Here is a 22456-nt window from a genome sequence, read left to right as displayed (position 1 = left end):
TCTATTTCTGCAAGAGATTTGGTTAGTTTTTCCAGCAGAGAATCTTAAAACCACACTACTGAAAAGAACACAAAGAGGTCATCTTCTGTGCCAAACTGCCAAAAAGGATTGCACTTAAAATAATGAAAACAGATAGTCATTGCTCCAGTTCTTAAAATCTTTATGGGACAGATACTTCTCTTAAAGACACTTGGTTTGGTTTTAGGAGCACTGTGGCTGAATGAAGATCTATAATGCTGGAGAACTGATCAACACTCCCTCAACTGCAACAACACTGTAAAGATATCTACATCCAAAGAAACAAGTAGCTCAAAGAATTAAGATAATATGAATAACTCCCAATAGGAAGGTTTCACCTCCATGAAACATTTAATCAAATTAAGCATCAGAAATCATACCATCTTACATGAAGAAGGAATTCTTCATCTAATCCTTTAATGAATATTCTTATTAATTATCCATCCAATGGAACTCTCAGTTATACAGATTAAATTTTCCTGGACTAAAAGGAAATCTCCAAAGCAAAGATTCCTTTTGATTGATTTGCCTGATATACTGTAAAGTGTTTGTTATTTTTTTTTTTTTTTTTTTTTTGAGACAGAGTCTTACTCTATCTCCCAGGTTGGAATGCAGTGGTGCAATCTCAGCTCACTGCAACCTCCATCTCCCAGATTCAAGCAATTCTCCTGCCTCAGCCTCCCCAGTAGCTGGGACTACAGGCACAACCATCACACCTAGCTAATTTTTGTATTTTTAGTAGAGATAGGCTTTTACCATGTTGGCCAGGCTGGTCTCAAACTCCTGACCCCAGGTGATCCACCCACCTCAGCCACCCAAAGTGCTGGGATTACAGGTATGAGCCAGCACTCCAGACTAGTAAAGATTTTTTTAATTGTTTAACAACTGCAGAATAAAACATACCATACAGAGTACACAATGAGAGACTGGCTGCAAATCTTCACCCTTCCTTACACCTGTACCCTTGCCATGGCCTCACAATGGTAAAAAGTTTCGATGGCAGTAATGAAGTTGATGTTCACCTCAACACAAGATTTTAGAACAGTACACTTTTTGTCTTCACAACTCTAAGATACTTACATACATTATAACATACTTAGTTAACGGCTATTATTCAGTGTTTCTCAGGGTTTTCCAAAGAAATATATCCAATAGGAATATATTTTATATCTATAGATATATAGACAGAGATATCCCTATCAAACTATATTGCTATCTAGATATAGATATCAATATATCTACAAGGAACTCAGAGTACTCCATCATGATCGATTAGCTAATCCTATAACACACGTGTCAGAAAGGCAAGGATCAGGGTTATAATAATAATAACCTCATAAATATTTAAATGACAGGGGGAGACATTTGCTCAAATCCAATCACCGAAGACACTCAGAGTAAAACTCAGCCATTTGGTCTCAGCCAATATTTAGACAAAACAATGATTTGCTCCTGCAACCAGTTTTAAGTTTTCCATTCTGTAACCTGCACATCTGCACACTGCGTAGCTTTCAGGCTCCCCATCTCTCTTGCTACCCAAATGACCTGCCCTCAAGTATTCTGCAATCACAGAAAGGAATGAGTCCATTTGCAAAACAGGTGAAAGAGGGAAATACATTATGCCAAGGAAGCAGTCCCAGCCTAAAAGGCAAGTGAGCATCAACAACAAATGAACCCTTAAGATGTCAAGGAGCATTACAGGTGACTTACTTAGTCCACTTTCCTCACAATGCTGCATGAATTCCTTTACTCTGTCACATCCTCCTTGGCCAGAGATCACCTGACTTGAAGACTTGAGATTGCAGGAAGCCAGCAGGTATATGATATTGCCAGTAGGCATTCACTTTTGACCTATAAAATAGCAATTCCATATGGTTTCTCCTAATACGCTCTTCCTTAACATAGGCCAAAATCTATGGTAAGCAACAAAATTTAAGGTCAGAGAGAGAGAGAGAAAGAAAGAGAGAAATATATCTTATGTATATAGATAGATACATAGATAGAGATATCTCTATCAAATTTAAGGTCAGAGAGAGAGAGAGAGAAATATGTTATGTTTATAGATAGGTAGATAGAGATATCTCTATATAAATAAGATCTCTCTCTCTCTCTCTCTCTCTCTCTCTCTCTCTCTCTCTCTCTAGATATATAGATATCTAGAGCGAGATAGATAGATAGATAGATAGATATCTGTAGAAACAGAGAAAAGGAGAGAGATGTTATGGATTTCACATGCAGTCGTGGAGGCTGACAAATCTAGTCTGTAAGGTAGCCCAACAAGCTAGAGACCCAAAGAAGCTGCTATTTTAGTTCCAGTCTGAAGGTAGAATATCCTCTTCCTAGGGGAGTTCAGTTTTTTTCTATTAAAGCCCTTCAGCTAATTGGATGAGACCCACCCACATTATAGGAGATAATCTGTTTTACTCAGAGGCTGCTGATTTAAATGTTAATCTCAGCTTTAAAATATCTTCACAAATACATCTAGAATAATGTTTCAAATATCTGGGTACCATGGCCTAGCCAAGTTCACACATAAAATCAACCATCCTATATCTGTTTATCCTTCTGTTCATTCAACAAGCTTTCATATGATGCTACCATGTACAAAGCACCATGCCAAACGCCACTGACACACAAATGTTAGCTGCTATACTCATGTTTGCTGCTGCTGTGCGTGTGTGTGTGTGTGTGTGTGTGTGTGTGTGTGTGTGATGGAATCTTGCTCTGTCACCCAGGCTGAAGTGCAGTGGTGCAATCTCAGCTCACTGCAACCTCTGTCTTCCAGGTTCAAACGATTCTTATGCCTCAGCCTCCCAAGTAGCTGGGATTACAGGCATGCACCAAAACACCCAGCTAATTTTTGTATTTTTGGTAGAGACAGGATTTCACCTGTTGCGCAGGCTAGTCTCGAACTTCTGACCTCAGGCGATCCGCCCACCTCAGCCTCCCAAAGTGCTGGGATTACAGGCATGAGCCACCACTCACAGCCTATACTCATGTTTTTATTTACAACACATAAAGATAGGTGCTACGCAGGTTTGCATACTTTTCTGACCAACTGTTTTGTACATTTCTTAGAACTCTTACTGTCTTTATATAGCTTTCTACAGTGTCAATTAGCTAATATGCTTAAGGAGCACATCAGCTGACACTACTCTTAAGATACAAATAAGAAATATATTCTCGTGTGTATTTCAAATCAGAAACAACTTTAATTTGAATATAGGTCCATGAAATAGAAGTACTTTATCTTTTTGTTATTGTGCCAACCAAGGTCTAATTTTAAGGTAATTTATTTATAATTCTTTTGAAAATAATGTCTTGAAGTAATGAATTTTTTTAATGATCAACAGAGCTTTGGAAAGCACTAAATGGTATGAGCAGAAAGGGGAAGAAATAGAATACATTATTTTAAGAAGAGTGACAGTGACTTAAATGGTCAACTAAACCATGGGGTGTTCTCTTTGTTATTCTTTTTTTTCTCAGGTTAGGAGGTTATTAACCTGTATCCTGGAGTGAATGTGTACCAATTACATCAATGGGACAGAGCAAGGAAATGTAAATTAAAAATTAAACCTATTATGACAGCATTTGAGTCCTAACAGTATTTGTAATTTAAAAAATTTTTTTCTCTATTTTAATTTTTGATACACACTGATGGGGGAAAGCAGCTGAATACATAAACCAATATCAACAAAAACAAAAGATGCTTGTTTTATGTGTTTTTCCCTATTCCTTATTTCACACACAGCATTGTAACAAATCCATTTTGATACCATCCAAGTGGACATCCTCCTTTAGCCAGTAGTTTTTCTAAATGGGAAATTATTGCCCATTGTTTCAAATGAGAACAGCATATCTGAGGACCATGCCTGGTTTTTTTTTAAATAAACATTTAACCACTAAAATGCAAAGCAATACTTTGCACTGATCTTCACCAGTGATATAACTTAAGAAACCCTGGCTTTTGAACCATTTCACTATAAAAAATATTTTCCCCTGGATAATCAGTTGGTCCTGTGGTCCATGAAAGTCTTGTCAATTATTGGACCTACTGGTCACTAGCTATATAAGCTTGGACACAGATTTCAGTCTTTCTCTGCCTCAATTTTCTTATCTGTAAAATCGAGAAAATATGAAGTTGTTATAAATAACCAAAGAGTTGAGATTTGTAGAGGATTTAGGAGAGAACCTAGCATGCAATAAGCACTATGGAAGTGTTAACTATTCCAAGTTTCATCAAACAGATTAAGACCAAAACTAATTGCCCACAGTGGTAACATGCATTGGAAAGGACCATGTATTGACTACCTTGCCTTACTTTTTTCACTTTCCCAATGCCCTGCCCTGCCTCCCACTCAGGGCTATCTTGTCCCTAGTAAAAATACAAAAATTAGCCAGGCATGCTGACAGTAATCCCAGCTACTCAGGAGGCTGAGGCAGGAGAATTGCTTGAACCCTGGAGGTGGAGTTTGCAGTGCGCCAAGATCGCATCACTGCACTGCAGCCTGGATGACAGAGCAAGGCTCCATATATATCTCTCTCTGAATACGTGCCTGACATTAAACAGTTATGACACATGGGATTATAATTTCCCTGAGCTGGTTTGGATAAGTATATGCCTGCAGCATTAACCATAAGTCTCTTTTTCTCAGAGAGCAAGAGACTAGACATTGTATGCCATTTATAATTAACCAAGGGAAAATGCTAACAGGAATATATGAAACGTGGTCAAATTAATGAACCTGATGTTCCCATGTGGATTGTTACATTAGCCTCGTTATTTTGTGGTCATGCATTATGCTGGGGACTTAACTCTATTAGGTTATCAGTGGTAGAAAAGAAAACACAAGATACCAGGCTGGACCTAGGACAGTAAAAGGCAACTCCTCTTACTTTTTCTGCCATATCAGAAAGTCTGTGTTCCCAATGCAGGAGACCAGAATACGCCACTCCAAAACATGACTGTAGGAGACTGGAATAGGTCACTCTAAAATATGCCTCTTTGGAATAAGGATTATTTCGAGAAACAGCAGCCACGGGAGAAGTGCTATGTGCTAGCTACGGTAATTTTCATCATACAAGATTAAAACCAAAACTAATTACTCACAATGGTAACATGCCTTGAAAAGGACCATGTGCAAGTTACCCTTTTGTAAGGTGATTTACATCCATAAAGGAAATCTTTATGACTGTCTCCCTCTCAGTACCAGGAAGAAAGGGATCACCTTAAATCACTAGAGTCTCTTACCAACGGAGAAGACGTGGACTTAAATCTGCAGAGCAAAGCTTACCCTGTTCACTGTATTCTTCCTGGTCACCTCCCCATAACTGGCCTTCCCCATTCTTTCTTTGTTCTTTCTTTGTTTCAGCAGACAATTGTATTTAAGCCTGAATTCAAAGTCAGCACTTGGAGATTTCTCTGTATCTGCCCTGTATGCATGAGATACACATGTTATTAAACTTCTGAGTTTTTTTTTTCTCATTTATCTGCCTTTTATGAGGGTCAGTACTTTGGGGGCTTAGAAAATGACACCCCAAAGTATGGCCCTTTGGTGTGCTGGGTACTCTGAACTGAAAGACATTGAATAGCATCAGAAGCAGACTCAGAAACCGTCTCTCTCTGACCTCCTCTCACCCTCCTGTCTCCCAACTCGCTTCCTTCTTCAAAGTGGATCTTAGAAACCAAAATTCCTCTTCCCCAAAGCAGATGCTGGAAATCACAAACCTTCTCCTCTAGAGTAAGCCATAAAACCCAGAAAGGTCATCCTCTCACTTCCTCCTTCTCCCTTGAAGATCCTCATTCTGTCAGAGGAATTTGAACCAGAACAACTCCATCTTGAATAGGGGCTGGGTAAAATGAGGCTGGGGCCTACTGGGCTGCATTCCCAGATGGTTAAGGTATTCTAAGTCACAGGATGAGGGAGGAGATCAGCACAAGATACAGGTCATAAGGACCTTGCTGATAAAACAGGCTGCAGTAAAGAAGTTAGCCAAAACCCACCACAACCAAGATGGCGCTGGGAGTGACCTCTCGTCGTCCGCCCACTGCTACATTCCCACTGGCACCATGACTGTTACAGATGCCATGGCAATGTCGGGATGTTACCCTATATGGTCTAAAAAGGGGAGGCATGAATAACCCACCCCTTGTTTAGAAATAACCATAAAAGTGGGCAAGGGGCAGCCCTGCCTATGGAGTAGCCATTCTTTTATTTCTTTACTTTCTTAATAAACTTGCTTTCACTTTACTCTATGGACTCACCCTGAATTCTTTCTTATGTGAGATCCAAGAACCCTCTCTTGGGGTCCAGATCAGCACCCCTTTCTGGTAACAATTCCAGAGAGGTCCTGCTCCCGATCCGAGAGAAAGGAATGCTACCCAGAAAGGCCAAGAAGACTCTGAATAGACAGGCCTTGCTGGGTTTCCCCAGCATCATCTATCACAATATTAGATCATTCTGTTTTTGTACAATCACATTTCTACATGGCTGTCAATTCTTCAGAGCCTAAGCATAAAAACAGTTTTCTCTGAGTGTTTGGATCTTCATTTCTGAAGGCTCCTGTGTCCTGTAAGACTTTGATTAAATAAATGTGTTATGTGTTTCTATTATTAACCTGTCTTTTGTTATAGGAGTGCTAGCTGTGACCCTTATGACGGATGAGAAAAGGCATCACATCTCTTTGCCCTCCCATTCCCAATTAAGAACTGTAAAGTATAGGTGGGGCGCAGTGGCTCACACCTGTAATCCCAGCACTTTGGGAGGCTGAGGTGGGCAGATCATGAGGTCAAGAGATTGAGACCATCCTGGCCAACATGGTGAAACCCCGTCTCTACTACAAAATACAAAATTTAGCTGGGCGTGGCGATACGCGCCTATAGTCCCAGCTACTTGGGAGGCTGAGGCAGGAGAATTGCTTGAACCCGGGAGGCAGAGGTTGCAATGAGCCAAGATCACACCACTGCACTCCAGCCCAGCAACTGGCAACAGAACAAGACTCTGTCTCAAAAAAAAAAAAAAAAAAAAAAGCTATAAAGTGTAAGGAAAAAATAAATTTTCCTTCCCTAATAACACAATGTTAGCCACAATAATTATTCAACAATAGGAAGATATTAGCTATTAAGCAATGAGAAAACATGGAGTACCCCTAATGCATATTGATAAGTGAAAATGAAGCCATCCTCAGATGTATTTCTATTCAGAATTAAGAAGAATTCTGAATAGATATACAGTTATAATTAAGCATTAATTAGGCTGCACTTTGCTTCACTCCCTTATAACCAAAGTCACATAGTACGACATACTGACCACACTCATCCCCATTGTTGTTCTTATAGATAGGATTTCTGATGTTAGAATTATACAGCTTTTGTTAAAGAATTGCTTAACATGTTTCCAGATTCTGAATTCCAGTGACCCCTCTCCCCCACCCATAGAGAAACTGAATCAGCATGAGAATAGTTCCTTCATCTCCGTGTCCCATGAGACAACGGACTCTTTCCAATCAATGATCATCACATTTCAGTCTACTCCAAAATCCTTAAAAACCTTAGCTCCTCTGGGAGACAAATCTGAGATTTCCTCCTGTCTCCTCATTCGGCGGTCCTATGATGAAACCTCTTTCTCTGCAGCAACCTAGTGTCTCGGTGACTTGACTTGCCATGTACATCACACAACAAATCTATCATGATTACAAAAGAAGCCAATCTGAAAAGGCTGTACATACTGTATGATTCCAAACATAGGACATTCTGGAAAAGGCAAAACTATGGTGGCAGGATAAGATCAGTGGTTAGAGGGGAGAAGAGAAAGAATAGACAGAGCGCAGGGTAGTGAAATTAGTCTGTATGATACTGTAATGGTAGATATATGCCATGCACTTGCTGAAAACCACAGAATATACAACACCAAGAGTGAACCTTAATGTAAACTACGGACCTTAGTTAATTAATGGTATATCAACATTGCCTCATCAGTTGCAATGAATGTATCACATTAATTCAAGATGTTAACAGGGAACACTAGATGGGGGAAAGAAAAGAGGGGCTATGGAAACTCTGTACTTTCCCTCAATTTTTTGTAAGCCTAAAACAGCTCCAAAAAAATAAAGCCTATTTAATAAAAATAGTACAAGTTGCCTTTCTTTTCATGTAATTTGAGAGGCTATTTCCTCAACTCTAAATGCATTAAGACACCCAGAGTCTTCCCATGTTTTAGTTAATTACAACCTGTTTTCTCATCATATTTCTAGATTCCATGTAACAGATAGTGGAAATGTCCATTCTGAAGGCCTAAAAAGTATTCCTGCTCAAGAATAGTGGCTATTACCCAGCATCCCCTGCACGGGGGTTGGAATACCCAGGGTTGGGTGCAGAAAGAGGGGGCCACACAAGGGACACTAGGGTGGAAATCAGAAATCAAATCCTCAGGGTGCTAACAAGAATAGAGGGAACTCCTAGAGGAATTAAAACTAACCCCTACCAGGAACCTAGGGAAATAATCTATACAGAGAAAGAAACGACTTGTTTGAAATTCATTCACACTGGCAAGGTCAATAGAAAAATTTCAATGTAAATAACAGGAGACCTTAAATGCATGTTTGCTGAATGCTGAAGGATCGGGGCAGAAACGAAGCAGAGGTTTCTGCAGTGGCCAAACATTGCCTCTTATCACAGCAGAACAGCCATTAAAAGGGAAGTCCCGGGAATGCAGTGAATGTAGATGGAGCCAGTCAGATACCCCTGTGAGAGATTTTTAAAGATTTTTTTGTTTTTATTCTCCCTGTAGTCCATTTGGATCAGCTAAGATTTGGGAGACTGATAATTTGCCATTATCTCAACCTTAAAGTTGAAGCAACATTTAAAGGGATTAATGTGGCTTTTTTCCCTCGAAGGGGCATCTTCACCTTCACACCACCGACTCTTCATTCGTCATCAGCAAGCTGGGGACAATTACTCAGAAGACAATGGCAGCAGCGCCACAGCACCATGGGTTTAATGCTATTTCTGTCTCTATAAAATCTTCAATAATTTGTTTACGACTTCCAAAATTCAACAATAGTGTGCAAATGCAATTTTACTTATGTTAATGTGTACCTCCTTTTCTCATATCAGATTCTGAATAAAAATTAGGCAAGCACTCTGTTTTGAAAATATATAAGATGTGAACTTGCTGGAGGGGGTGGGGGACCTCCAAACGCACTATCCTATCTACCACATTTTTTTAAACTTAATAACTTAAGTGAACTGTTAGTGAAATTACAACCTGCTTGTGACACAATAAATTTACAACAAAATTCATTCCATAAATTATTCAATTCCAAGACTGCAGTCAAGGAGAGAAATATTACCAGGAGCAGGTGATTAGCATGTGAAAGGAAAAACCCATCTCCCTGCAGAAACAATCACTGTCAAAGCTTCCTATTGGAGTTTTGTAAAAATTACTGTTAAGAACACACATTTAAGGCTTTGTAGTTCCTATAAAAGGGCTAAGTATTTGATTTACATTAGATTCATTTGTTCTTTCTTCAACTGTCTCTTTCTCCTACAAACCATAACTGCCTCAATAAATGCTTGCTCAATCAAGTGTGCATTAAAACAAAAGAATTTAACTTCAATAAAAGTGATGAATCAGGGCCAGAAGTTAACTTTTCCTTCCTCTGTGTTTCTTGCTACAAGGTAGGCAAAGCAGAAATTTCCATCTGATGCTCCACAAGAGAATATCATAGGTTTGTATTGCATAGTTGGTCATATTTGTAGATTCTTGAAGAAATCATTTGAACCCAAAGTTGCAGGAGGAAAACGTTTCAACCAAACTACATTTGTGAGCACGTTCTGTAGGCAACATATATCTATGTAAATGGGATGTCTGCTTTCTACCAACTCAGCACACAGAAGACAGTGCTAGTGGACAAAGAGTTTCAGGATGTCTTCTGAAATCTGGCATACAAATCTCCAACTGGTGGTATTTTCAGCCAGGTACTAGAAACATTTCTTACCCTCCATGGTAGTTCCTCTTCAATAAAACAAAGTAGGTACTGTCGCCTTTTTTCTTAATTAAAACAATATGGCTCTTCTCACATATTAATACATACACTGTTACATTTCAGCAAATGCCTTAGAATCTGCTTTTCCTTAGGGGTTGCTCTTTTTCTTATAGGCATGTGTGATAGGCAGAACAACGGGAAATGTCCATGCCCTATTTCCAAGAACCTGTGAATATGTACAATACACAGCACAGAGGAATGAAGGGGCTGTGTATTTGCCTGGGCAGCATGGCGAAACCCTGTCTCTACTAAAAACACAAAAATGAGCTGGACATGGTGGCACATACCTGTGGTCCCATCTACTCAGGCAGTTGAAGTGGGAGTAACACTTTAGCCCAGGAGAACGAAGTTGCACTCCTCCAGGGTCACACCACTGCACTCCAGCCGGGGTGACAGAGCGAGAATACATCTCAAAAAAAGAGATGGAGGAAGGTGCTGTGAGCCAAGGAATGCAGATGGCCTCTAAAAATGGAAAAGAGACAGAAATCAATTCTTTCCTAGCCCTTAGAGAAAAAAACACAGCCATGAGGTCTTACTCTCAGCCCAGAGAGATCCCTCTTGGGACTTCTGACCTATCAACAGGGGTATAAGATAATAAATTTGCATTGTTTTAAACTCCGAAGTTTGTGGTAATTTATTAAAGCAGTAATGGGAAAATAATAGCATATTTAAACAATACACCTGTTAAAAATCTTCGCAAATTAAATTTAACAGAGTTTCACTGAGCAAAGAATGATATGCAAATCGGGCAGCCTCCTGAGCAAGAGTAAGCTCAGAGAGACTCTAGCACAGCCACGTGGTGGGAGAAGATTTATAGACAGAAAAGGAAAGTGGTGTCCAGAAAATGGAAGTGAGGAACAAACACAGCCAGATTGGTTACAGCTCAGCCTTTGCCTGATTTGAACACAGTTTGAACATGTGGCCCCCTTTGGCCATAACTCAGTTAGGCCAAACTTAAAATATTTAAGGAGGCAGCTGTAGCCTACACTTGATTTAACACACTCTATTCTGAAAGGTAAAATGGTATGGAGAAAGGAAAGGAATTCTGCAAATTGTTATTGTTTGTTAATAGAAGAAATCACAAAAGGAGAGGCTTAAAAGTTAGTTTTATGTAACTCTCCCTAAAATTACAAAGGCAGGAATACTTGTAGGTTTCTGTTTGTTTTCTAAGACACAGTTTTACTCTATCACCCAGGCTGGAGTACAGTGGCATGATCTCAGCTCACTACAACCTCCACCTCCCAGGTTCAAGTGATTCTCCTGCCTTAGCCACCCAAGGAGCCAATATTACAAGCATGCCCCACCACACCCAGCTAATTTTTGTATTATTAGTAGAGAAGGGTTTCACCGTGTTGGCCAAGCTAGTATCCAACTCGACCTCAAGTGATCTGCCTGCCTCAGCCTCCCAAAGGGCTGGGATTACAGACTTGAGCTACCGCACCTGGCCAGTAGGAATAATTTGAATGGATAATTATGTTTTAATTGCATAGTCTTCTTCCATTTACCAAAAAGATTCTTTAGTGCTTATGGATAAGCATCTACCCCCGGCAGTGGAATACTTGTCCCTACCTAAAGTGATTCTGTCTTTCTTAGATAATGCCCCCTTCCCACCTATTGTCTGATTCTCCAGAGCCATTAGCCATTGCCTGGCATGTAGCTTGTGCTTTGATATACAGAAGCCACCTAAAAACCACCTTGACTTATAACAGTAAATTCCTATTAGATTGTTCAGCGTGGAAGAAAACCAACATAAAACCGCAGAATAAAGAGCTGATAGGAACCTTATGTGATTTTAACCTCTTTATTGTATCAGAAAAGGAAGTAGGTTCCAAAAAGTGGAATTCTCTCTGAAGATCATGCAGTCTGGAGTGAAAGTGGCTTGAAATGCTATCCCAGGTCTCTTCCCATATTGTATGTTGCTGCCCATATGGGTTGTTCAGATTTAAACCTTCATTCATCCAATGGCAATTTATTGAGGGCCTGCCTGTGGGGTTGGTGCTGCTTTAGACACTGGTTTTACAGTGGGAAACAAGAGAAATGAAGGCCCTATTTTTTTGTTTTGTCTATTTGGTTTTGAGATGGAGTCTCACTCTGTCACCCAGGCTGGTGTGATCTCAGCTCACCGCAGTCTCCGCCTCCCAGGTTCAAGTGATTCTCTGCCTCAGCCTCCCAAGTAGCTGGGATTACAGGCACCTAGCACCACACCCAGCTATTTATTTATTTATTCATTCATTTATTCATTTATTTTTTTATTTACAGAGACAGGGTTTCACCATGCTGACCAGGCTAGTCTTGAACTCCTGCCCTCAAGTGATCTGCCCGCCTCGGCCTCCCAAAGTGCTGGAATTACAGGCGTGAGGGGCCGCACCCAGCCATCTTTATTAACTGTGTAGTAACTATGTAGCGAATAGTCCAATGGGAGGAAACAGACACTACACAACAAACACACAAACATTTAACAAGCGCTATCAATGAAAATGGAATAGGTTAATGTGATAGAAAAAAACTAAGGATCACCTCAGATTTGGTGGATCAGAAAAAGCCTCCCCCAAAAGACCTGAATAACAAGAAGGAGACAGCAGGAGGGAGCAGAGCCTTCCCGGCAAAGGAAACATAGACACAAAGACGATAGCACAGAAACTAGTCTGACCTTTAGGAGGAAGGTCACCAAGGCCTGTGTGGCTGGAAACTGGCACAGAAGAGTGACAAGGTGAAGGGGCAGTGTGAAAGGTGGGTGAGGGCTTGGGCGAACTCTGTATACACACATATTCACCTGTGTGTTGACGTCCACTTTGGAATGTGAAATGTTCATGAGGAGGATTTCTTTAATACACAAAGCACCTGATGTTTCCAAGTCAATATGAACTCAGACCTGTCCTGTCTTCATAGGGAAAGATTGGTTTCTTTTTTTAAAGGAAAATTTCTTAAGATATAAGGTATCACTCTGTTGCCCAGGCTTGAGTGCAGTGGCATAATCGTGGCTCACTATAAACTGAAATCCCTGGGCTCCAGCAATCCTCCCATCTCAGCCTCCCAAGTAGCTAGGACTACAGGCATGCAAACTACACCTGGCTAATCTTTTTATATTTTGTAGAGATGAGGTCTCACTATGTTGCCCAGGCTGATCTTGAACTCCTTGCCTCAAGCAATCCTCCCACCTCAGTCTCCCAAAACGCTGGGATTACAAGTGTGAGTCACTGCAGCTAGCCCAAGGGTTTCAAAAAAATAAAATCAACAAAATGAATAGATTGTTGGCACTGATCAATGGCATTGTGCTGGGTTTTATGAAGTGAAGGTTCACAGGAGCACTTCAAGATGGGAATGAAACAATTTCTAAAGGGCATCCAGATATTCCCAGCATGGGGAAGCTATTAGAAGTTACTGAGCACGGCCGGGCACAGTGGCTCACGCCTGTAATCCCTACACTCTGGGAGGCCAAGGTAGGCGGATCATGAGAATCAAGATCATCCTGGCCAACATGGTAAAACCGCATCTCTAATAAAAGAAAAAAAATACAAAAATTAGCTGGGTGTGGTGGCAGGTACCTGTAGTCCTAGCTACTTGGGAGGCTGAGGCAGGAGAATCGCTTGAACCTGGGAGGAGGAAGTTGCAGTGAACCAAGATTGCACCGCGGTACTCCAGCCTGGTGACACAGCGAGACTGTCTCAAAAAAAAAAAAAAAAAAAAAAACCAAGTTACTGAGCACATACACTATGTGCAGGCAATCCAGTAGGTGCTTCCCCTCCATTATCACAGTTAACGCCACACTCTGTAATGTCATACAAGAAGCACTTGGATGCTGAGCAACCAGCTCAATCCTGCATGCTTAGTTAGTGTGAACTGGAAACTGCACACTGGTCTCTCTCACTCCAGGGGTCATTCATGTGTTTCCCATTTTGCCATCTACCACTCACATTGACCAAAAACTGTTCTGTGCAAGTTATGTCACTTCTAAATAGTTCACTCTCTTCTAGCATGAGATGACAGTTCAGACCAGATGGTCCCAGAAACCCCTGTGCCCCTAACATTCTGGGATTACGAGATTCTAATCTATTGGCAGAAATGTCCTCCCTTATTCTTGAAGGCCTCTGTACCTGGCAATTTCCTCCTCCATAAGGAGTACAGCAGCTGCTACCTAATGATCAGAAATGCTTCCTACTGCGGAGAAGTCAGATTCTTGCCTGCATTGCTGACAACAGCAAGCACAAACCTACGTCCCCCCTGCTGGTGGAGGAGGATAACAGGGTCAGTCTTAGTTCGCGTTTCCTTTCATTTCTTTCTCCTCAAGTAAAAACCAACTTCCAAATCCCTGAGTCAATCTCGACACGTTTATGTGCCAAGACGCTATTATGAGGAAATTACATTCCCAAATCAACTTTAAGGACAGCTCTCAGCAGCTTAATTTGCAAATGCCAGTATTTTCCTTCTCCATAATGGGCTCACCTTCTTTGGTTCAAAGTCAAATAGAAGCAAACAGAAAATTTGCTTCTAAGAAACACAGATTATTCCAGGGAAGTAACGTTCTCTGCTTTAAAGACTTTCCTACTTAACAGCAATTTCAACAATTTGGGAGGTCAAGGTGAGAGGTTCACTTGAGCTCAGGTGCTCAAGAACAACCTGGGTAACATAGGGAGACCCTGTCTGCAAAAAAACAACAAATTTTAATTAGCTAGGTGTGGTGGTGCACACCTGTGATCTCAACTACTTGGGAGGCAGAGGTAGGAGGATCTCTTGAGCCCAGGAGGTTGAGGCCACAATGAGCCATAATCGTGCCACTGTACTCCAGCCAATGGGACAGAGCAGGACCCTGTCTTAAAAAAAAAAAAAAAAGAAAGAAAAAGAAAGAAGAGAAAGAAAGGGAGAGAGTCACCATCGTATAACAAGACAATAAGTCACATTTCCAGATTTGGTGTGTGGTTTATCATTTCTTCTTGAATTGTAAATAAATGAGAATTATTTTCATATTCTGGAGCAAAAATTAAATATTTGAATATAAAGAGTCATTTTTAATTAAATTACTAAGCATAAAATAGCTCATAATTTGAGTCAGTTCTGACTACTCGTAAGGCAATGCTAGGACTAAAAAGACCCAGTCTTCCTTTATACACTGCTTTTCTCTATACAGAGAGCAGGTCTTCCATGCCCTGAAAAAGTCATCTGACTCTTCCGAGTTGCCATTTGTGGTAGACAGTTCCTGTTTTTGCCTATCCCACATTCTACATCTAGGTTTTCCTTTGGAAATTACCTCAGCCCAATCCTATTTATCTATTGTTCAGGAGTAATCAACTCCACATCCAGATCCAGGGCAGATATGTGATCCAGGCCTTGTCAATCAGCCGATCATACCCCCCAGTAGCAGTGATGACCCATAACACAAGTCTAATCAGAGTTAATCCCTAGTTCATTGCTAGAGAGTCCAAGATAAAAATACTCTCTTTCTCCTGGGAAAGGCATATCAAACTGGAGCTGCTGAGAACCACTTTGCCAACACAGTTAGAAACTCACTTGAGAATAAACAAACACAAAGGAAAGCTAAGCAAAGATGCATATGCAGGTAAGGAATCTGCACTTGTACCCCATATATGGGTTTTGGGGTACATGTGAAGAACATGCAAGATTGTGGCATAGGTACACACATAGCAGTATGATTTGCTGCCTTCCTCCCCTTCACCTATATCTGGCATTTCTCCCCATGCTATCTCTCCCCACCTCCCCATCCCCCCGACCCTCCCCTATTTCCCCCCAACAGATCCCAGTTTTTAAAAATTTAAGTTCTTCTATCCCTGCCCTCATGCTATATTTTTATTCTTATTTTTTATTTTATTTATTTATTTTGAGACAGAGTCTCGCTCTGTTGCCCAGGCTGAAGCGCAGTGGTGAGGTCTCAGCTCACTGCAATCTTTGCCCCTCAGGTTCAAGTGATTCTCCTGCTTCAGCCTCCTGAGTAGCTGGAATTACAGGCATGTACCATCATGTCCAACTAATTTTATGTATTTTTAGTAGAGACAGGGTTACTCCATATTGGCCAGGCTGGTCTCGAACTCCTGACCTCAAGTAATCTGCCCACTTTGGCTTCTCAAAGTGCTGGGATCACAGGCATGAGCCACTGCACTCAGCCTCAAGCTATATTTTTAGTTTGAATAGGTCATCAGCAGGTTATCTTTGTGATACAGCATATATGGGATGCCACCAAGGAATAAATATAATGTAGACAAATACCTAAGTGGTGAAATACAGTTTTCCAAAAAGTATACAAATTACATATAAATATTATCCATTGTCCCATGCTTGAACCAAAAAAGCCTTCCCTACTAGACCATGTATACTTTGTCTTCAAATCATTATACAATTTGGCAAAAAAAAAAAAAAAGTTCCATTCTTCTAGAGAAAAAGAATCACTACTACTGCTAATAATGACTACTGTTACAGATCAGTAGTCATCAGTAAATCTAACCGTAAAAGCGATCTGAATTTGAAAAGCGCTTCATGAGCGGTGAGATCACCGAAAAGCGGTGAGATCACCAGAAAGGTGGACTGATAGAGAAATGAAAGTCAGTACACAGTGCCATGAAGGCAAATCCCGCATATCCCATTCAGGGGAAAGCATAAGGAGATAATGCAGAGAACAGATGAGGAAAGAAATAGACATAGCCTGCCTTGATACTCTGAGTAACATTAAATTGATGAAGACATGACAGTGATGACACCAGGTATTTATTGGGCAGTGCCTGTTCTCCAAGAATCTCAAAGCACTTTGCCAACTCTTACATCAAACCCTGACAGTCGTAAGAGATACTGGAAAGCACAATTCCTATTTTTCCCATAATACAGACCCAAGGCACTCAGATTCTGAGAGGTCTGCCTTCCAAGGACATGTATTATGGAATACGTCTGATGAGACATTAAAAGACAACCACCAGAATAAAAATGGTGAAGGAAAAAAAGAAAATACTAATCCACAAAACAGAAGAAACAATTTTGTTCAACAGTTATAATGGTATGAACTAAAACAATTTTCAAATGTACTGTAGTGACCACAAGGAGTTGCAAAAGTTTAAGAAATACTGTTTTTACAGTGTCATATTAGAGGTCTTAAGACATTAACCTGCAAAGAGATTTGGGTTTCCCGACCTAAATGGAAGTACTTAAACTGGGCTGGTGTGATGGTTAACACTGAGTGTCAACTTGATTGGATTGAAGGATACAAAGTATCCATCCTGGCTGTGTCTGTGAGGGTGTTGCCAAAAGTGATTAATGGGCTAGGAAAGCCAGACCCACCCTTAATCTGGGTGGGCACCATCTAATCAGCTGCCAGAGTGGCTAGAATATAAGCAGGCAGAAAAAAATGTTGAAAAGAGAGACTGGCCTAGCCTCCCAGCCTACATCTTTCTCTCAGTGCTGGATGTTTCCTGCCCTCGAACATTGGACTCCAAGTTCTTCAGTTTTGGAACTCGGGCTGGCTCTCCTTGCTCCTCAGCCTGCAGATGGCCTGTTGTGGGACCTTGTGATCATGTAAGTTAATACTTAAAAGACTTCAAATACTAAATACTTAAAATACTTTAAAAACTCCCCTTTCCATATATATATATATATATATATATATATATATATATATATATATATTCCATTAGTCTGTCCCTCTAGAGCAGGCGTCCCGAAACTTTTTACACAGGGGGCCAGTTCACTGACCCTCAGATCGTTGGAGGGCCACCACTTACTGTGCTCCTCTCACTGACCACCAATGAAAGAGGTGCCCCTTCCTGAAGTGCAGCGGGGGGCCGGATAAGTGGCCTCAGGGGGCCGCAGGCGGCCCACGGGCTGTAGTTTGGGGATGCCTGCTCTAGAGAACCCTGACTAATAGAGTGGGGAAGGGTATAACATATGGAAATACACAGAAAACCTCATCATGGGAAAATGTAATTAGCATAAAGATATATGATCAAGTGTCCTTGGAACAAATGTGGGTTACTGTGTCTATCCCGGGGTTCAGAATAGGATAGGAACGCAGGACTCCTGAGCAGGAAAGTGTTTCCTTGCAAGCCAATTTTCCAGGACCCATCTTGGAACCAGCTCACAGAAAGCAAAATGCAAAAACTGTGTGACAAGACTGAAATGACAAAATCCTGAGATTTCTGCTCTGAGGGAAGACTGGAAGTAATGCTCACTGAAAAGAGATGTCTCAAAATGGATATAAATGAGGTTATTAAGATTCACAAGAGGATGGCAAAGGGAGGGCCATTACAAAGGAGGGTATTAGAGGAGATTTGTAAGAACAGCCCAAGTTCAAAACAGTGTGAATGGCAAATTCAATGGCCATAGACAATTTATCAGAGCCCAGATTTTGAAGAGTTTGTTAATGTACTTAGTTTTATAAATATTTTAGAATACTACCTTATGCATTACTCAGCAAAATTCACAGTGATAGTGTTAAGAGTTGGGAGAATCTACACATCAAACACAGTAGCAACTTTTATAAAGCAAAAACTACAAGAGATACTAGGAAATATAAATAGAAAAATACTAACAGTGGGATGTTTAACTGACAGTTCTCATCACAAGATGGATCAAATGGTCAAGTAAAAGTAAAACTATAGACAACTTAATCAGTAAGGTAAATATATGCACACCAGTCAAACCAGGTACTCTGATGATGGAGACTATACTTTCTCAAACACCCATGAAACATTCATAAAAAGAGATGAAATCGGCATAAAGAAAATAAAACAATGCCTCACAAATAGAAAGGATACAAAAGTTTCTGATCAGAATGCAATAAAACCAATTATTTTAGCAACAAATCAATAAGCAAAAAGGCCTTGATTAACATTCTCTCCATCAAAGAACTCACTTTTTTGTACTATTTCAGTCTTTTTCTTTTTTTGAGACAGACTCTTGCCTTGTCTCCCAGGCTGGAGTGCAGCAGTGCGATCTTGGCTCACTGCAACCTCCACTTCCCAGGTTCAAGTGATTCTCCTGCCTCAGCCTCCCAAGGAGCTGGGATTACAGACATGCGCCACCATACCTGGCTAATTTTTGTATTTTTAGTAGAGACGGGGTTTCACCGTGTTGTCCAGGCTGGTGTCAAACTCCTGGCCTTAAGTGATCTGCCTGCCTTGACCTCCCAAAGTGCTGGAATTACAGGCATGATCCAACGTGCTCAGACTGTTTCACAGTCTTAAATACTTATGTCAACAAAAAGGAAAGACTAAAAGTAAATGTATTAAGCTTCCAACCCACCAAACATAGAAAGAACAACAAAATTAACTAAAAGAAAGTATTAAGCCACAATTACTTTTGCATCCACCTAATAGAAAGAATTAATAAAGATTAAAACAGAATTACTAGGTCAGAATACAGAAAAATAGTCAAAACTAACACATAAATAAATAAACAAGCAAGCAGGTAATTTGAGAAAAGACAGTAAAATAGATAAGTAGTTAGCCTACTAATACAAAGAAGAAAGCAAGAAAAAATTCACAAAATAAGAAATGACAGGCTGGGCAAAGTGGCTCATGCCTGTAATCCCAGCACTTTGGGAGGCTGAAGCAGGCGGATCACCCGAGGTCAGGAGTTTGACATCAGACTGACCAACATGGATAAACCCTGTTTCTATTAAAAATACAAAATTAGCCAGGCATAGTGGTGGGTGCCTGTAATCCCAGCTATTCAGGAGGATGAGGCAGAAGAATTGCTTGAACCCAGGAGGCAGAGGTTGCAGTGAGCTGAGATCATACCATTGCACTCCAGCCTGGGCAACAAGAGTGAAAATCTGTCTTAAAAAAATAAAAAAGAAAGAAAGAAAAAGAAATGACAAAAGAGGGAAGGGGTAACCATGACAACAGAAAACTTTTAAAAGTATGAGACTTTTGCATAACTCTGTAAGTAAATTAAAAAGTCTAAATTAAAATGTATCCTTTCTACAAAAGTGTAATTTTTTAACTAAAGAAACAGAAAGCCTCATAAATATATTTCCATAGAGGATACGCAAAGTTGTCAGTGACTCAACTCTCAAAAAGGTCCAGGATTAGCTAGTTCTACAGAGCAATTTCACAGGAAAGTTCTACCAAACTTAAAGATCAGATAATTCTGGTGTTATTTAAACTGTTCCAAACATAAGAAAAGAAGAAAATGCTCCAAATTCTTTTTATGACTTTATAAGCACACTGATAACAAAATCTGATAAAGATTGCAATAAAAGAAAATGACAGACAAATCATTCTTAGAAATATCATTGCAAATATCCTAAAGAAAACATTCACAAGCAGAACCCAATGGCATGTTATAACATGGAAAATAAGAGCTTGAGGAATGGAAGAAGTATTTGATATTAGAAAATCCATTAATAAAATTTATTATAACAATCTAAGAAGAAAGTTCCTATATTCAAGTCCACAGATGGAAAAACTTGTGACAAAATCAATGCCCAGTCCAGGTTAAAAACATGCAGTGCAACAGGAATAACTGGCGATTTCTGAACTACCAAGAGTCAGAAATACCATTTGATCCAGCAATCCCATTACTGGGTATATACCTGAAGGAATATAAATCATTCTATCATGAAGATGCATGCATATATTCACTGCGCACTATTTACAATAGCAAAGTCATGGAGTCGACCTAAATACCCACTGATGATAGAATGGATAAAGAAAATGTGGTACATATACACCATGGAATACTATACAGCCATAAAAAGGAACAAGATCCTGTCCTTTGCAGGGACCTGGATGGAGTTGGAACCTGTTATCCTCAGCAAACTAATGAAGGAACAGAAAACCAAACACTGCATGTTCTGATTTACGAGTGGGAGGTGAATGATGAGAACACATGGACACAAGGAGGGAAACAACACACACGGGACACCTGTTGGGGGTAGGGAGAGGGGGAGCATCAGGAAGAACAGCTAATGGATGCTGGGCTTAATTCCTGGGTGAGGGGATTATCTGTGCAGCAAACCACCATGGCACATGTTTACCTAAGTAACAAACCTGCATATCCTGCACATCTATTCTGAACTTAAAAGCTGGAAGAAAAAAAAGCAATAGGAATGGTTGTATAGTTCTGTTAGTTTGAGTCCCCCAAAACAAGGATATGTGTACAAGCAGTTGCTTCGGGAGGTGATTTTCAGGAAGCCTCATGAGAAATTAGGGAATGGAGGCAAGTAAAGCTAATAAGAGGTGCATCAGGGGTTAACAGTGTGGGCAACTGAAGTTCAGGCCCCCTTGAGATCTTCTGAGAGCCCATGTGGAACACGCCACTGAGTTGTTTCCTAGAAGGGTGAAAAATGGGAGTATGTATCCACTGACTCCCAAACTCATTGGCTGGGGGTCACTTCTAGGGGCAGTAGTTTCACTGGATACCCAGTCTGCCCACACAGGGCCACACCCTCTCACAGCTGGAGAATGTGCTCAAGCAGAAAGGGGCAGGAAGTTGGCCGTGTGGATAGGAATTATCTATAGGCGATCTCTGGGGTGGCTGCCGGTGCCTGGGTGGGCAGGTGCATGTGTGTGCACATATCCCTCTAAAATTGGTGCAGAGGCCAGCTTCTGACATGGGGGAGAAACACTGGAAGCATTCCTGCTGCTGTCAGACACAAAGACACTCTATTAACACTATATTAAACCAACACAAGCAGACTAGAGAAGAAAACTGGAGGCATCCGACTGGGAAAAGGCAAAGCTATCTCTAGTTCAAGATCATACGATTTTGTACTCAGAAGCTCAACAAAGCAACTGAAATAGCACAGCAAAATATATGATAATTGAGCAAAACAGCAGTAAGTAAAATTAATTAAAAAGAAATCATGGCCAGGTATGGTGGCCCATAACTATAATCCCATCACTTCAGGAGGCCGAGGTGGGAGGGCTGCTTGAGGCCAGGAATCCAAGGCCAGCCTGGGAAACATAGTGAGACCCTGTCTCTAAAAAAAAAATTAAATTAAAGTTAGCCAGGCATGGTGACATGCAACTGTACTCCTGTACTCCCAGCTACTAGGGAGCTTGAGGTAGGAGGACCCCTTGAGCCTGGAAAGTGGAGACTGCAGTGAGCTATGATTGTACCACTGTGCTTTAGCCTAGGTGACAGAGTGAAACCAGAAGAAGAGAGAGAAGGGAAGAAAGGAAAGGGGAAGGGGAAGGGAAGAGGAAGGGGAGGGGAAGGGGAGGGGAATAGAAAGGGGAAGGGGAAGGGAAGGGGAAGAAAGGGAGGGGAGGGGAGGGGAGGAGAGGGGAGGGAGAAGGAAGGAGGGAGGTAGGGAGGGAGAGAAGGAAGGAAGTAACAAAGGAATGAAGGAAGGAAGGGAGGGAGGGAAGAAGGGAAGAAAGAGAAAGAGATAAGGAGAGAAAGAAGGAAGGAAGGGAGAAAGGAAAGGAAGGAAAGGAAAGAACAGAAA

General features: G+C 40.8%; 1 long non-coding RNA gene across 4 annotated transcripts in view; it reads right to left on the bottom strand.

The window, feature by feature from the left end:
- Positions 1–6210: 6210 nt before the first annotated feature.
- Positions 6211–22456, bottom strand: part of LOC141585605 (uncharacterized) — a 210093-nt gene continuing 193847 nt past the window's right edge. For all 4 annotated transcript variants that reach the window (XR_012519162.1, XR_012519163.1, XR_012519164.1 and 1 more), the window contains one exon: positions 6211–10527. This is a non-coding gene — a long non-coding RNA (uncharacterized LOC141585605). The remainder of the gene's footprint in view (positions 10528–22456) is intronic.

This window comes from Saimiri boliviensis, chromosome 1 (genome assembly GCF_048565385.1).
Source record: "Saimiri boliviensis isolate mSaiBol1 chromosome 1, mSaiBol1.pri, whole genome shotgun sequence".
Lineage (NCBI taxonomy): Eukaryota > Metazoa > Chordata > Mammalia > Primates > Cebidae > Saimiri > Saimiri boliviensis.
Note: the sequence above shows the minus strand (reverse complement) of the source record. Positions and strands in the feature narration are given on the sequence as shown.